Source organism: Heterocephalus glaber, unplaced genomic scaffold, assembly GCF_053883595.1.
Source record: "Heterocephalus glaber isolate CG9 unplaced genomic scaffold, H.glaber_assembly_v1.0 deba00000818, whole genome shotgun sequence".
Classification (NCBI taxonomy): domain Eukaryota; kingdom Metazoa; phylum Chordata; class Mammalia; order Rodentia; family Bathyergidae; genus Heterocephalus; species Heterocephalus glaber.
Window position 1 is genome coordinate 17,539,387 of NW_028258164.1, and position 16,263 is coordinate 17,555,649.

At 49.9% G+C, this 16,263-nt stretch overlaps 1 long non-coding RNA gene across 2 annotated transcripts in view; it reads left to right on the forward strand.

Moving 5' to 3' along the window:
* LOC147828983 (uncharacterized) overlaps positions 1-14,608 on the forward strand; it is a 90,547-nt gene extending 75,939 nt beyond the window's left edge. The window contains exons 3-7 of one of the 2 annotated variants that reach the window (XR_015449961.1): positions 3,359-3,473; positions 4,021-4,109; positions 4,209-4,705; positions 4,886-5,077; positions 6,138-10,257. This is a non-coding gene — a long non-coding RNA (uncharacterized LOC147828983). Of the gene's footprint in view, positions 1-3,358; positions 3,474-4,020; positions 4,110-4,208; positions 4,706-4,885; positions 5,078-6,137; positions 10,258-12,295 lie in introns of those variants that run through there. The other variant, XR_015449960.1, reaches the window with a different exon arrangement.
* The last annotated feature ends 1,655 nt before the right edge of the window (positions 14,609-16,263 follow it).

Below are 16,263 nucleotides of genomic sequence, written 5' to 3' on the forward strand. Positions count from 1 at the left end.
GGAAGCTGCACCTGCTTGAATCTTCTGACCAGGTTTCAGACCAGCTGTGCTGTAGAAATCTTTCCCCTTTCCCCTTGCAGGTGTTCCTTTGTCTGGTGTTCCCCTTGTCTGGTGTTCCCTATCCTCAGGCTCTCCGCTGTCAGCTGAGGCCCCTGGGGGTGTCTTAATCTAATGTTCTGCTCTCTCCAGGCTGGAGCCTTTAGACAGGGTGCAGAGTCCCGGAAGATTTCCACCAGGGCAGGTCAGCTCATTAAAGAAGTGATGGTTATGGTAATTAGCGTTATTAACATTTTCATTAGCACCGTTGGTCTAATTTTGGCTCTGTGAGAACCCCAGGTCTTTCTGGCTGTGTGGGATTGGGGCACCTCAAGTCTGTACCCAGCAGCTGTGTGAGCCTGGCATGCTGGGTGCTCAGACAAGGCATGGAGTGCAGTGCTGGGCCCTCATGGTCCAGCCCTGCAGCTCTCAGGACTGGAGTGGCTGCATGCTGAGCCAAGCTGCTGTGCAGAGCTGCAGTACCTTGAGCCTTCGCTGTCCCTGCAGCTCCTTTCTGGGATGGCAGCTCTGCCTAGCCCTGGAAGGAAGTGCTGCTCAGCCAGTAAAGCCATCTATCTGCCCAGTGTCCTGTTTCTGTAAAGGGCTTTCAGTGGCTTGTGTGGGCTGGATTGTGTTCCCAAATTTTTGCATTGACGACTTCCCCCAGGGCCTCTGGATGTGACTGTGTAGTCCTACACCACATAATGTTGCCTGGGGAGTGATGGGTCACGTGCAGGATGGCTGTGCCATGAGGTGTGTGTGTAGTGGGCTTTGGGAGACCTACAGGTTCACCCAAGTCCACGCTGCGGTGTTGGCACAGACAAGATCAGCAGCAACACGCTTCCCAGAGCGTCCCCCAGTCATTGAGCTGTACATGATGTGACTGTGTTTGGACAGGAGACCTTCACAGAGGTCACGGAGTCCACATGACCCTGCTAGGGTGGCCCTGACCCAACAAGACAGAAGAGGAGATTGGACAGACACAGAAAGAGGGCACTGGAGAACACAGGGAGGGGACGGCATCACGGGAGCCACCGAGACACCATGGCCTTGCTCTGGCAGCGTGGAGCAGGGAGAAAGGCTCCTGCCAGCTGGGCCGCCACTTGTGACACATGCTGTGGAAGCCTAACACAGTGGTGTGGGTCCTGCGGGGTCTCACCGCTCCTTCTGCAGCTCCCACCCGTGCAGCCGTCTGCCTCCTCGTGCTGCCTGGGACTCCACGCCTGTGTCCCAGGAGGGCCTTGGCACTGGCTGCTCCACCTGTGGGAAAGTCCTCCCGATGCCCATTTGGCCACCTCTCATTCACCTGGCTCCTCGTCAGGGCTCAGAGCCCTCACCCTGCCCCAGCTCTGCTTCCTTAGGGTTCATGGTGGCCAGGAGTAGCATCCCCCTCCATTGGTGACTCACTGGCTCTTAGCTGATCACTGTCACCTTCACTGCCTATTGCAGCCTGAGACCTTTAGCAGGTCCCTCGTTCTCCATAACTCCAGCACCAAACCGTGTCTGCCCCGAGCCCCTGAGACAGCCGGTGTCCTCCGAGTGTGGTGTCCCCAGCTCCTGCGTGAGGCCTGTGGCTCCGGCAGGGCCGCGTCCTCCCTGTCCGGGCCACTCAGTGCTGTCTCCTTCGCCCCCGCACCCCCTGATCCTCACAGCCTCTGGGCTCTCTGGGTGCCTCTGCCCTTTCTTCTCTCTTTACTGATGTCGCCTGTCCCTTAAACATCACCTCATTCTGTCTTCTGGGCCTGCGTGTTGGGGCACAGAGCCGCAGCCCACAGAGCTGAACAGAGTTGTTCTCTGGCCTTCGGGAGAAAGGTTTGCCTACCCGGGTGACACAGCCCAGAGCTGTCCCTGCGTGGCATTTAGCTCAGCCTTGGGTTTTCTTGCAAGAGAGTGCCTTGGGGAACACACAGACGGCGCTGCTGTGGAGGCACCCGGCTGTGCGGGAGCTGAGGGTGCTGCTGCTCGCCTCGTAGGCACCACAGAGCCCGGTTACTGTGACGAGTGCATCTGTGGTGTATATGTGGTCATTGTACATATGCATATGTATGTGTTGTGCATATTTGTGTGTATTGTGTTGCATGTATGTGTGGTGCATGTATAGGCATGTATATATGCTATGTGTGTGCTGTGCATACATGCTGTGTGCATGTGTGTGTAGGTTGTGTGTTCGTGTGTGTCTGTAGTGTGTATGTGGTTATTGTACATGTACATGTATATGGTGCACATGTTTGTATTGGTATGTTCATTTTGCATGTACATGTGATGTGTGTAGAGGTGTATGTGTAGGTTATGTGTGTATGTATGCTCTGTGTATATGCTGTGTGTGCCTGTGTGTAGATTATGTGTACACTGTGTGGGTACTGTGTTGCTGTATGTGCATGTGTGTACACGATATGTATGTGTGTGTGCTGTGTGTGTGCAGGTTGTATGTGTGCTTTGTGTCCATGTATACATGTTGTGTGTGCATGCATGCATGTATGTGTTTGCTGTTTATGCTGTCTGTGTGCGTGTGTGTAGATTTTGTGTGTGAGGTGCTGTGCTGAGTGGATGTTTCCAGAGTTGCCAATCAGGTGGCTTTGGGGTGCCCCCAACCCTGTCTGAAGCAGCCGAACTGGCCCTCTTGCCGCCTGCACTTCCGGGATGCTTCTCCTATCAGCAGAGTTACCCTATTCAAGGCTGCTGAGGTCCCTGTCCTCCAAGCTGCAGTACATCACTGCGGCCCCTGGGCTACCTGGCTACTCCAGGGTGTGTCGTCCAGAGCACATGTGGGGTGCACACCCCATCCCCAAGGGAACCCAGGGAGGGCCCCACAGCAGCCTCCCCCACCTTCCTGACCCCTGGGGTTCCATGTGCAGTCTGGCTGGTCATTATCCTTCGCACGTGGGCTCTGTCTGTGTTGTTGGGGAGACGCCCTGGGCAGTCCTGGCATCCAAGTGTTTGCTTGGTGGAGAGCTTTGGGTGAGCCTGGTACGCAAACTCCCTCTCTTTAAGTCGATATGACTTCATACCTGACCACGTGCAGGAGTTATTAAGTACTGGGAAGGCACAAACCCAGAAATCTTGACTTTTTAATGGGACATGATTAAGCTCTAATGGCTGGTGACCTCACAGAGTGATTGTGTGCATTGCAACTTATGCATCGCTGCTCCTGCTACCTTCTGGGCATCAGGAAATTACATAATTAAGTATAGATGACCACTGACGTGTCATCGTATACTTATTCCCAAGAGACTTAATAGCAATGCTTTGTGTTTATGTGTGCTTTTCATCTGATTATCTCCAATCACTTTGCAAATATGATCTCATTAATCCTGTGCAACAGTCCCATGACTACTGGATGGATTGAAAACCAAAACTCAGAGCGATTCAATGGCAAGTTAAGCAACTTCGTCTTCTCTCTGCCATGAAGCCCATCTGAAAGTGCATCTTCTAATTAGGTGAGAACGGCCCTGAACACTTGTTATCCAAGTTCATGAAAATGAGTGGGAACAAAACCGTGTGTCACAGAACTGCCACAACAGCTCCCCTTCTAGGCTGACTCTGAGAGGCTCCTGCTTTGGGTTTGGGTTCTAAGGAAGCAGGGGATGTTGCTTCCCAAGAAACCCTCTATCTGCAGTGGGTGGTGGGAGGTGGCCTTCTCCCAGCTGGCACTGTCACTGCCTGCCAAGCTGTTTGTGTTCTGTGTGCTGATGTCTGTATTTCATGGGTACAGAAGGTGGAATCATGGAGAAGTAGCCCTGAGGTCTCAGGCCTGCTCTCTGTGTTGTTCCTGGAGATACATTTAGCCTGGATGGCACGGGCATCATTTCTCAAAGCTTTCGGTGCTTCCCATTCATTACCTTTGTCCTTCATGTGAGACCTTTGGCCACCTGTGTCACTCCCACCTTACAGATTGGACAACACTGACTAGAAACACCAGGACGCTTGGTGACTAGCCAAAGCCAGCCTCATCTCTGTCTCTGTCTCTATTTATGTATTGTCCAGGTAATGTACCAAATGCCAGGGCACTCACAAGCCAAGAAGTGGCGAGCATCCAGACATGCCCAACCAACTCCAATCCCACACTAGCTCTGGTAGGAGATGGATTTGGAGATCTAAATGAATTAGAAAAATTGCAACTATAGTCTAGCTTTTCCTTCTGAAAGAATGAAGCATTTTCTTTCTGTTAATAGGATGATATACGCTGCAGAGTGAAGATTTCCTTCTGAGACACCCAGGCTTGGTAAACCCAGTGCATGGGTCTCCTGGTCTGGGACACTTGTGTCTCTGTCCATCTCACAGAGAGCTCACAACACAGAGATGCAGAAGGGCTGTGGATCTCCGACCAGGACCTGTCCACAATCATTTCCTCGCTGAGAAGCATCATCCTCTCTAAACCCAATAAACAGGACCTCCAGACCCCATGAGCACCATGGGGCCATGTCCAGGGCCACCTCGTCTACCACCATGATGCCAGGGCAGTCAGCCTGCACGAGATACTTGAAAACAAATAAGCAAAACAGATGGGGATTAGTAGTCATCCAAAAGGCATGTTTCTCACTCTAACAATTCCTGTTTATTTTTCTCAGCTTTACTGTCAGTGAAATGGGTCAGGGCCTGTGGCCCTGAGCTCATCCTAGTGCTGCTTGTGAACAAGACCAGACTCTGGGAACGAGGGCACCACAAATGGGTGTGTACTTAAGTGTAATTATCATTCATTTGCCATTTCAGCTCGACAGTGCAGGAAGACCTTCAATGCATCAGATATTTATTTAATGGGTAATTCACCATGGGGGCTCTTGAAGAAGCAAATTACCTAACTAATTGCTGGAAATTGGACTGAGAAATTACAATCATTACTCTTGCTAAGGTTAACAAGGCGGCCACTGGCAACGAAACTTCCACTGAGATCTTGCTGGGAAGGAGGCCGCGAGCTGGTGGGAAGAGGGTCTGCATCAGACAGAGTGACCTGTGCTGGGATTCAAGGACAGACGCAGAGGCTGGGGAGGCTGCGGTGCTGGTGTCCAGGGATGGAAGGACCCACGTGGCATTCGTGGGGCTGGTAAGAGCCAGGAAAGGCCCAGGCTACGGCTCTGAGGCAACCCTAAGAAAAGCTACATCCGAGGGGCATCTGCCACCTCCCAAGGCTTCTGTTTCCATGAGTGGTGGCTCTTGGGTATCTGTCACAGGGACACCCAAAGCTAGTGAACCAACGAGCCTGGTGACTAACCCCAGCTGGCTCCTCTCTCTGTGTCTCTGTCTGTTTATTGTCCAGGACATTTTTTAAAAGCCCATTATATACCAGCAGCCTTATTTTAGGTGACAGAACTATCTAGTACCAGCCTTCCAAGCAAAGCCAGTCTTAAATATACTGAATTTGGACTCAGGAAAATTCACTTCTAGCACACTTTCGCATGGGAAATCTTCTCAGCAAGTGGATTTGGGAACCTGGCTCATGCCACTCTCCCAACCTTAGTACCCCCCAAGGGCCTGTGTCTCGGGGGTCAGTTGTGGGCAGCCCTGGCCCGTGGCAGCTACACAACAGTGCCCAGAGGACCCTAAGACTCTGCACGTGGGCAGGGTGTCTCGGACCTCATGTGTGTGATGGGCACGGTTGTCGCAGGGTGCTGGACATGTGTTCTTGGTGTCTCCACACTGTGCTCCTCTTGTCTGCATTTCCTGGGTGCATTCTGGTTCTTGCCTAGTGGGTGCCATCTGTGGGCTGTCCAGATACCCCACCTCCCTAATGACCAGGTGGTTGGTGCTCTGAACTAAGTCAATGTGGAGCAGTTTTCTCCTGGGTGGTGGCAGGAGCCCTGAGACCACCAGCTGCCTCTCCCATAGTGACCCTGAGTCCTGTCACCTCCTTCCAGAGGTACAGCCGTGATCATTTTCCTACAAAGAGTCCTGTTTGAGGTTCCACTAGGGAGAGCTGATTTCAATCACAACAAAGGAACCCACAGAAGTGGCAGGGCACCCACCAGTGCCCCATCCTGTGGGCTCCCTGCCTGGTGGCCCTGCTGAGGTGCTGGTCAGACCCTGTCCTCCTGGAGTTGCTCGGCCAATGCATCATACATGGAGGCCACAGTGTCACTTTTGGGCCATTGCTCTTCCTTGCCCAGAGCTCCTTCCCCAGCTCTGGAACAGGCCCAGTCACAGCCCAGACAGTGGCTGCTGCGTCCTCCCCTCCCTGGACCCCCACCCATTGCGGAGTGACAGAATGTGAGGCAGTGATGTCCCACGCTCACGAGCACCTGGATGGCTAGTCACTGCAGCCCAGTTCAGGCCGCCCGACTGGAGAAACTTGCTCCTCATCAGCTCAGCTCAGCGTAGAGGTCAGCATGCGTTGTCAAACTGTCTTATTTTTTAATGTATTTACTTTAAAATTTTTATGATTTTATTATGCTATTTATTTTTAAACTGTCAAGTGAGAAAGTACACACATGGTGTATAGTGTGGTGTTTAGGTGTCTGTATAGATTAGCAGTGGTCATCAATTCCTTTAAAAGTCCTTATTGCTGACACTTTGTCTTTAGGTCCTATTTCTTATGGTACATTTGTACTGCTGACCAGGTGAGCCAATTGCTAACATAGACATAGTAGCCATATTTAAGAAAAACAAACACAAAACCCCCCAAATAGCCAAGATGCCCAGTTAAATTTGAATTTCAGATATGTACCCAAAATTTTAAAGTATCTTAAGCATTGTTTGGGATATATTTTTACTAAAAAAGATTTCTTTCTCTGAAATGATTTGGCATCCTGAATTTTATCAGGCAACCCTAGTCAAAGGAAACATTTATTCTGAAACAATGCAAAGTCCTTTTGAGTAACTGAGCAGATAGACTGTCCTTTGGGTGTTGCTGGTCTCCTGGGTAATGTTCTCCCTTTTGGACAGAGAGCGAGCATTGACCGTGCACCCCAAGTTCCAGCCCTTCCCGTGTGGGGCTCCCTTACTCCTCCAACACTCTACCGCCTTGATCCTCTTCCTTGACATTAGGGAGCTGACAGTGGCCACCCCCAGAACTGCTTCTGTGGCTCCAGTACTCTGAAGATCTCCATGCTACATTAGTGACCCCACCCCTGGGCCACGGTGCACCGGACTCCACGCCCAGCATCTTCTGGCTCATGCTATCCTAGTCCTGTGCTGTGCTCCTGTTAAGCTCATTGTTCCACTGTAGGATGAGACTAAAAGACTCCTCTGCTGCCCCTATCCTCCGCCTACTCCCCGGATGGACGGGCGGTGGGCAGGTGTGGGAGTTGTTCTGAACACACATGGTGAAATGCTGCAGAGCAAGAGGTGACACAGAGCACATCCTGGTCTTGCATTAATGCATGGCCATCAGTCACTGTCAGCAGCCTGTGATGCAGTGATGGATAAGCAGTCCCTCTTTGCAGATGTGCAAGCTGAGGCAGTAGAAATGAGTCCCTAGGAACCCACCAAGGAACCAGCACTGACTGCAGCCCCCTCCTTCCCAAGCCCTCTCTTCTCCCACACAGTACTTGCTCCCCGTTCTCTTTCCCATCTTCTGACCTACTTGCATCCTTGGTCCCTGGGAGAAACTGCCCCGACAAACTACAGCCCGAAACATTTCTTGGAAGCCTGGTGCTCCTGTCAGCCTTGGCGGACAGCCACCAGTCCTATGGCAGCCCTCACGGCTCTCCCCGACCTGTAGAGAGGCTGGAGCAGGATGCAGTGGCCATGACCACTCACCCCACATAAGTCCTGTCTCCTAGGGAACAGCGGAGTGGGAAAATCACCTGATGCTCTGTGCTCTGACAGCCACTGGCTGACCATGGGGAGCTAGCCTGACCTCAAAAGGGATCAAGGTGGGAAAGGGGGACAGAGGACTATGCAGCAGACACCTTTGAACTCAGCAGTTTCTTCAGTCCTGCTGTCATTGAAATGTCCCTTGAAAAGGGAACACAGCTTGGGCCATGTGCCTGGAGCTTTGCAAATGCTGAGTGTCAAGGCTGAGTCTTTCATTACCATGGCAAGCATTTTAGAAGCCTGTGAAGCCATTCAGGTTGTGGGTTGTGTCTCTGGACCCCCTTCCTGTGCTTTCTGCCTGTGGGGTCCCTCCTGTTTTCAGTGCATGCTCCCCACTCCAAACCCTGCTCCTCCTAGCTGGGGGCTCAGCTATAACAGCTGCAAGAGAATATCTGTGTGCATGCATCTGTATGTGTACAGGTGTGCCTTTGTCTATTGGTGCATGCATGTATGTGTGCAGCTGTGTCCATGTATGTATGTGCACCTGTGTAGGTGCACCTGTGTGCCCTTGTCCATGGAGTGTGCATGCAAGTATATGCATATGTATCTGTGTATATACATAACCTGTGCCTTTGTGGATGTGTGCATGCATGTGTACATATGTATGCCTGTGTGCATGTGTGTGTGTACAGGGCCGTTCTGGAGCTTGCATTTAGTTTGCCGTCTTCCAAGTGTTTGTAGAAAGCTTTGTCCTTCCTCAGCCATTTTAGGGACCAGAGTCTTGGCCCTTCTGGTTTCCTGACATTCCCCAAGAAGAGGCCTCCTTGAACTTTCCCCGAAGCATGGCGAGAGAGTTATCTAGGGGAAAGGAGAAGAAGGAGGGTAAGATTTCCATGCATGATTTCTAGATCACTTGGACTCTGCAATCACTTGCTTTGTTCTTTGGGAACAATTTCTTGGGTACCCGGTACTGAGTCTCAGGAGAGGAAGCCAAGCGTTTGGCCAACAATGGGACCTGTCTACAAGGCCTCAAGAGTTACTGTCCTTGATGTTTTCAGCCTCTTCAAAAAGGCAGCAATCCAAGAACAGTTTCCTCTCACCAAAATGCCCTAATGGCTCCTTCTGTGATTGATGGGAAAAGCTTTGGCTGAGGAGCCAGAGGGTTGAATTAAAACTCTCACAGTTGCTCCTAGTGTTATACCACACATGATGGTGACAGTGAGCCTTTGGTCATCATGGTCATCACCACCATCATCATCGTCACCACTATCCAGCCCCATGCTTGGCCTCTGGAATGCAAGTCTGGGGACCTTCTTGGGTCCTGGGGAAGCTGTGTTTGCTGAGTTAGCAGGAAAACCACATGGAATGTCCTTACAGGTGTGTGGATTAAGCATGCTCTCACACACATGCACACAAACACATGCACACACTCATGTCTGCACATGCTCATGCACATTAATGTGCACACTCTCACACTCATGCATACCAAGAAAAGACCAGGATAGCCCAAGTAAAAAAACAGACTTGAAAAATGTTCGTTCCTGCGCCTACATTGTATCTCCTTTGTCTTTTCCCAAGTTCCTTGGAGGTGCTGGTGAGAAGCTTCAGGGTGGGTGGGATGCACTGGCTTTCTCCTAACAGTGCAGAAGCAGGGGTCCTGTATTGCTCACAAGTCACAGAGGAAACAGGGGCACCCTCCAGAGCCAGAATGGAGAAAGGTCTGCAGACGTGAGTCCTTGCCCAGAGCCTTACGTACTGGCACATCCCCATGCCCCTGAGTGATGCCAACCCTGGGGACATGGGCCTCTCTCCACCATCCTGTCAACAGTGTCAGAAGTACAGGACAGGTGGAAGTGCCACCTGAGTCCTGAGGAGAGAGAACGAGCCCCAGGCATCCTGGCTCCACCCACATGCTGGAGTCCAGTCTCATTGCACCCTAAGAACCTCCAAAAGCTATAGGGCCTCATTCAGCTTTGCCAAGGCCACATGGGACACTCATGATGTGTGTTATTACCACACATGGCACAGAAGGCAGCAAGGGACAACATGAAAAAGCTAATAGGCTAATGGGAGTGCAAGGACACACCCAGCTCCACTAGTAAACAAACATGATCATGGCAGCACTGGGGCTGGGGAGGAGCTCAGTGTACAGAGCTTGCCCTGCAAGCTGAAAGCCTGGGGTTCCATCCCCCAGTACTGCAAAAGAAAAAAAAACTAGCAATGAGATAATTTCTGATTTTTTAAATACTGACACCTTATTTAGTAAAGGTGCATTGGTAGAGGGAAGTATACATTATTTCATACCTTTGGGGTGACAGTCTGTATACTTGCAAACATTTTTATTTAAAAATATAGGTAACTTCTAATTTATTTCACATATCTATTTAAAAGCATGCCTGTCTTTGGTCTGCTACCTCTGGCTTCAGGAAGCCACCCTAAGGCCCTGCTCAACCTCCAAGGTGCTGGCTCAGCCCCTCTCCCATCCTCCAGCTGGGCCCCTTGAGAGGTTTGGAGGGAGGAGCCATGACCTTGGCGGGGGGGGGTCCTTCCAGCTTGGGGTGGGTCTGATTCTCATGTTCTGAGAAGGAGCTCTGGGGTCCCCAGTTCTGAGTGATGCCTCCCTGACTATCTCCTGATCCAGGTTAAAAGCAAGTATCTTTGTTTCTGCTTCTCAGAGGAGAAACATCACGTGCGATGAGCAGTGACAGAAAGTGCTTTTCTGATACCGATATTGGGCGTGATCTGGAAGGAGGAACATTACCTTTTTGTCAGTTGCATTGGAGGAGCATACGTTATGACCAGTCAATCTTCCAGTCCCAAGAGCGAGGCACAGCTTAATTGCTTCGGTTAAGTGGTCGTGACTTTGCCAGAGCTCATAAGTGCCATTACCCGTCAGGCCCCTGAAACGGACCTGTGGATTTATTGAGTGATAACGGGCAGGGGGCCGGTGTGCTTTCTCTTATGAGTTAACACTCGTAGTTAAAATAGCTAAATGGTTAAATCTGATGTGCGCCCTGGGCTCTTGAAGAAAGGGTAAATGGAAAAGGGTATCAGATTGGTGGGCAGGTGGGTTTAGTCATCCTAAGTTAAAATGTGTGTAATAATTATGAAGCAGTCAAGACTGTTGGGAATTTTTAGATGATTCTTCCCTTTTCCACTTTCCCCCTTTTTCTTGCTTAAACACAGAAGTATTTTAGCTATTTTGCTTTTGTCATCATGAACTCATAGTCTACAGTAATCTCCAGGCAGCTTGATAATTTGCAAAAGACAATACATGTATTCATTCAACACGTATTTGCTAACGGCCTATGGTGAACAGATACCATTCTAAAATCAGAGGTGCATCAGTAAAAAATCCCTTTCCTCATGGAGCTGATGTGGTAATGGGCAATAAGGTCACAGGTGGGTCATGACATTAGCTCCAGTCCTCTATGGACTGCAAATGTGCCCTCTTCCTGCCTGCTATGTTTTTCCTGCTGACCTGCCTGGGAGGGTGTGGGGGGCTGTGTTTTGGGGTCCATCACTGCATCCAGTCCTAGCACAGACTCAGGCCCACAACCCATGTTGCATAAATGCATGTGGTATTGTAGAAATGCAATGGCTGGTACTGGAGGTAGCTCCATGTGTAGCTTGGGGGCAGGGCACTTGCCTATGTGCAAGGGGCTTTGGGTTCCATCCTTAGTATCTAAAAAAATGCATGCACAAGGTGAGGCCAGATATCAGACAAAGGGATCTTCCCTGAGGTTTACTTTCACTGGTCACCCTAAAATAAGATAGTTGAGCATTCATTGTCCTGAGACCCATAATGTTGACCTGCATGGTCAGGGAGCCTGGGTGGGTAAAAGCCAGGTAGGTCCCAATTCCCCCATCTGAGATGCAGAATGTGACAGCTAGTACACTGAGGTTTGTTTCTGGAGGCAGGGCTGCTTCCACAGGAAAGCCATCCCGAAGCTGTCCTTATAAAGGATGGTGTCACCAATGTCAGCAGCAGCTGGTGTGATCTTCCTTGCAATGTCTGAGCTGGCTGGCTCCACGAGAAAGGCAAGAAGAAGACAGTACATGGCACTGGTCCTTGGTCCACCAACCTCTGAGCAGGAGCCATCATCCAGGGGGCTGGTTCCTCTGCTCCGGGCCAGGGAGGGTGAGAACCGACCCTGGCCTCCTGCCCAGTGCCCACAGCCTGTGTCCCAGGTGTCTGCTGTGTGCTGTGGTTTCTCCTCTGCTCAGCCCTGAGGTCAGTGGGCAGGCTGCTCATAGCTCTGTCATGCTTGGACACTTGTGCCTCTGTGTAGGTCTCCACAAACTACTCCATTCTCCTGCTGTGTGAGGTGCCACTAGGCCTAAGCCCCCAGCCACAGACATCTGGCCCCCTTTTTTTCTGAATTTTTTAATTAGTACATGTTTGCAGTACACGCATTTTATAATCATCTTGGGGAGTGAGTACATGTACATAATACAGCTTGGTGCTTACTGTTGTCATTCATATTTATTCAGCAAGAAGTTATCTAATACCCATCATATGTCATTTATTCATTCAATAAATATTTATTGAGTATTTATTGTATTCCAGGAACTCTGGAAGGGACTGGAGACACAGCAAGGGATAAAAGTTGGTCCCAGGAGCTGTCTGTCTGGCAGAAGGAGAAAGGTGTGAACAGACTGGCACACTCACCTCACAACCGCAACCCCTCAGATGGGAGTGGTGGGCAGTGCTGAGCCATGTCCTCTATGGGACGCACACTGAGCTTGGATCATCCCGTGCTCATGTGGGAAGACATTCATTTCTTATGACTATTTGCAAATCACTGAATACCAGTGCTTTGCAAATCAAGAATTAATGTATACTATTATAGCTTTAAGAGAACTTTTAATCATTATAAAATAATGTATGCTTACTAGAAAATATTTTGGAAGATGCAATAATATTTTAAAAATGAGAAAAAGAAACAGAATAACAGCAATGGCCACTGTAATGCACCCATTCCTTCCAGGATTTCCTCTAAATGTATTTTAAAGGATGACCTTATGGCTTATTAAATTTCATATTCTTGTTTTTCTGACTTCTGGTATTATATGAATTTTCTCTACTCTTAAAGATTCTTTGGAAGCAGGATTTTAAATGTCTGGATCTATTCCATGATTCACTCATACTTTATTGGTTTACAATTTTCACTGTTATAAATGGAGCTTTGATATTGTTTATGAACCAAATGTGTTTTAATCAGAAATTTTTTAGCCAAAGTATAGGATTGTTTTTACAGGTCTGTGGTGAATAGCATCACATTATTTTGCAGAAAGGTTAACCCAATTTATCTTCCACCCCTGTGCCCTCTGTACACTCACCAAGCCACACTAGGAAAAAGCAATATTGTGCTGTTTTCATTGTATTTCTTTTAGTCAATGAAGCTCATTTTTATTAGTTGTTTTATTTCTTTTCCTGCCTCTTTTGTTTCCTTCTCTCTTTTTCTATCTGCATTTTAGTGATTATTTCCATAAGGTTTTTCAGTTTAGCATATTCACTTTTCTTCATTATATGTGTTGTGTTTTCCCAAGACCTCTACTTGATTTTTAACGTGTTGTATTTTGATGTGCAGAGATTTTATACTTTTATATTGAATCTACTGACTTTTTTCCTTCAAAGAAGAAACTTTTGGTAGAAAATGCTTGTCATGCAGTTGTTTTGGATGTTAGGTCTCAATACTCTGGGGCATCTGTAAACTGACTTTCAGCAGAAACATACCATCGTAGTATTTAATGAATAGAGCTGAGCTCTGTGTATATGGACTTAATGCAAAAACATGTTTTTTGAACAGGGAAACAGTCTGGTTATGGTGAACATTTAATTTGTTTGGTTTGAGAGCCAAATGGTTGGAAAGGTATTTTTATTAATCTGGCCCTGTGGCAGAGTAGGGCTGTCTGCAGTGAAATTCAGCCTGTTCTCTGTCACATTCCCAGAGAAAAACTGGGGGCGGTGGGGAGCAGGGCAAGGTGGGGGCCTGGTGTCAGAGGAAGAGATCTTTTCCCTTGGACAGAAGAACTGCATTAACCAACCATTATGACCACTCTATACTTCCATTTTATTTTTTGTGCATATTTCACAAAAAATCGAGTTCTTAAAGAGTCAGGCAGAGATTTCCAGCCTGTCTCACAAACACATAGAAACCCCAGCCTTTGGAATTTGGGGATAGGCTGGTCTTGGGACATCTGATGGCTCCTGTGCCTCTGGATTAAGAGATGGCTCATCCTAGATGGCCACGGGGGACAGTGTTGACCCAAGTCCCTGTTGTGAGGAAGCCTGCATTGGTACCTTTGCATGAACACAAGTGCAGTTCTCACCAGGCAGCTCTGCCGAGATGGACTGGGAGTACCCCCAATCGGCTAATCTCAGATGGCACCACCAGGATGAACATAGGCTGTTGGTGGTGGACACCTGTGCACCCTGCCCTCATCGTCACAGAGCCTAGCTCTCTTTCTTCACTGAGTGTTAGAATGCTACAGTAGAAGAGTTGGAAGAATTAAGAGACGCCTCATGTCCACTGGAGCAAGGACCAGCTAGGAGGATTTTACCCAAACACACACCAGAGAGAGACACCAGACAGAGTATGATGCAGTAGGGGTGCCTGCAGTGAGCGTACGTCCTGACTCGGGGAGCGGAAATGATGCACAGGGTAGATCTGTGGAGGATCCCGAAGGATCTCCGGTCCTTAGAGGAAATGGAAACAAACCACTTCATTGTTCTGCAGGGGTTAGCTTCTGACACTGCTGTTTCATCTTGAGATTGGTCTGGATCTGAACTGTGCTGCAGTGAGCTCTGCAATCCAGTTCTGAGCACTGGATTGGAGCACTCTGGCTATTTGAGACCCCCATTTGGATTATTGGCAACACTGGGTTTATCTGCGTCATCAGGATAAAAACAAAAAGACTCCGAGATCCATGTCCAAGTGTGGAGCTAGGGAGGGAGAGAGAAGGGGTGTCTCTGCAGCCTGGCATCTCCTTCCCCAAATAGCACGAGTGTGAATCAGACTCCAGCGCTGGCTCGGGACTGTGGCACTGCTCTGGCAACACCAGCCCTAGATATTTGTTTTTGCGTATGGGGGTGGATCGGACCACCAGCACCAGGAAACCCCATTTCACCCGCATGAACTCTGCACCCTGGCTGCTGATTGTTCTTTCTGTGGTTTCTGAGAGCCCAGTGACAAAATGCCAGAACCCGGGTGGCGGTGACTCACAGGAGAGCACAGTGTGGGGCCTTCCAACTCCACCCACTCCGAAAGTGGCCGGGGCAAAACTCAAACCAGAGAGGGAGACTTCTGCTTACTAGTTCACAGATTTTCTGGTTTTTGCTGTACTTGGAATTGAACCTGGGGCCTTCACACTGAGCTAGGTCCCCAGCCCAGTTTTGTTTTTTGTTTTGAGATGAGATCTTACTACATTTCCCAGGCTAGGTTTAAGTTTATGATCCTCTTGCCTCAGATTCCCAGAGTGATGACATCACTGGTGTGCAGCACCATACCTGGCTCCTCGGTTGGTTCTCTGGTCCCCAGCAGGTGAGGGGCCTCAGTGCTGGACCCAAGGGGAGTGCTGGGCCAGAGGGGAGAGCCCTGCAGATCCTTCCGGCCCAGCCAGGGTGAGCTGCAGCACAATGGGGGGTTCTCCCTGGTGCTCACTGTGGACCTAGGGACCATGAAGAAGCTCCAGCTCTGCACAGGTGGGACTGGGCCTGCCTCGATTAGGTGGGAGGGAGCAGCTGAGGTTGGGGCATGTGGGAGAGGAGAGCTGTGGAATGCACAGAGGAGGGGAGGGAGGATCCCGGACCCATCAGTGCTAGAGCAGAAGGCCACAGCCACTTGACAGAAGCCTGTAGGGAGCTATGCAGGTGTTTGGGGAAATGGATCCAGTCTGGGATTTTGAACATGGCCAGTACATTCAAGGCACACTGGGGACAAACCCAGGAGTGACGGTGGAAGGTGCAGAGTGGACCCAGTTGTGATTCAGGGACAGTGTGGCATGGTTTGGAGGTGAGGACCCATAGGAAGAAAGCGACGCCAGGACTCTGTTCCTGCCATGGATGCAGGTTAGAGAGGGGCTTTTCCGGGCCCAGAAACAGGAAGAGGAGCCAAATCAGGCAGGGTGGGAGGAGGCTGTGTTCCATCCCAGCTGTGTGTGTGGAGTTGGATGAGACGGTGAACAGACCCCATGGCTCCTCCTGGGCATTGGCAGGCAAGGAAGGAGCCAAGCTAGGGGGATAGAGCTCACAAGTGTGACTGAGGAAGCCACTGAAAAGCCTGAGGCCGAGAGGGAGCTGCTGAGAGTCAGGAGAAGAGCCCCAGGAATCTGCTTCTGATGGATGGCCAAAGGCCACCACAGAAGGAGCCAGCTGGGCACAGAGGCAGGGAAGGAATGCAGGCTGAGGTACTCCATGTGGCTGTGGGCCCTGCAGTGTTCCTGTGGCCCTCTGGCTCCCCTGGTTCCCAGCAGGTGCTATCCACAGCAGCAGAAGCTCATGTTGATTGCTGTGTGTGCAGCTGCAGCTAGGGT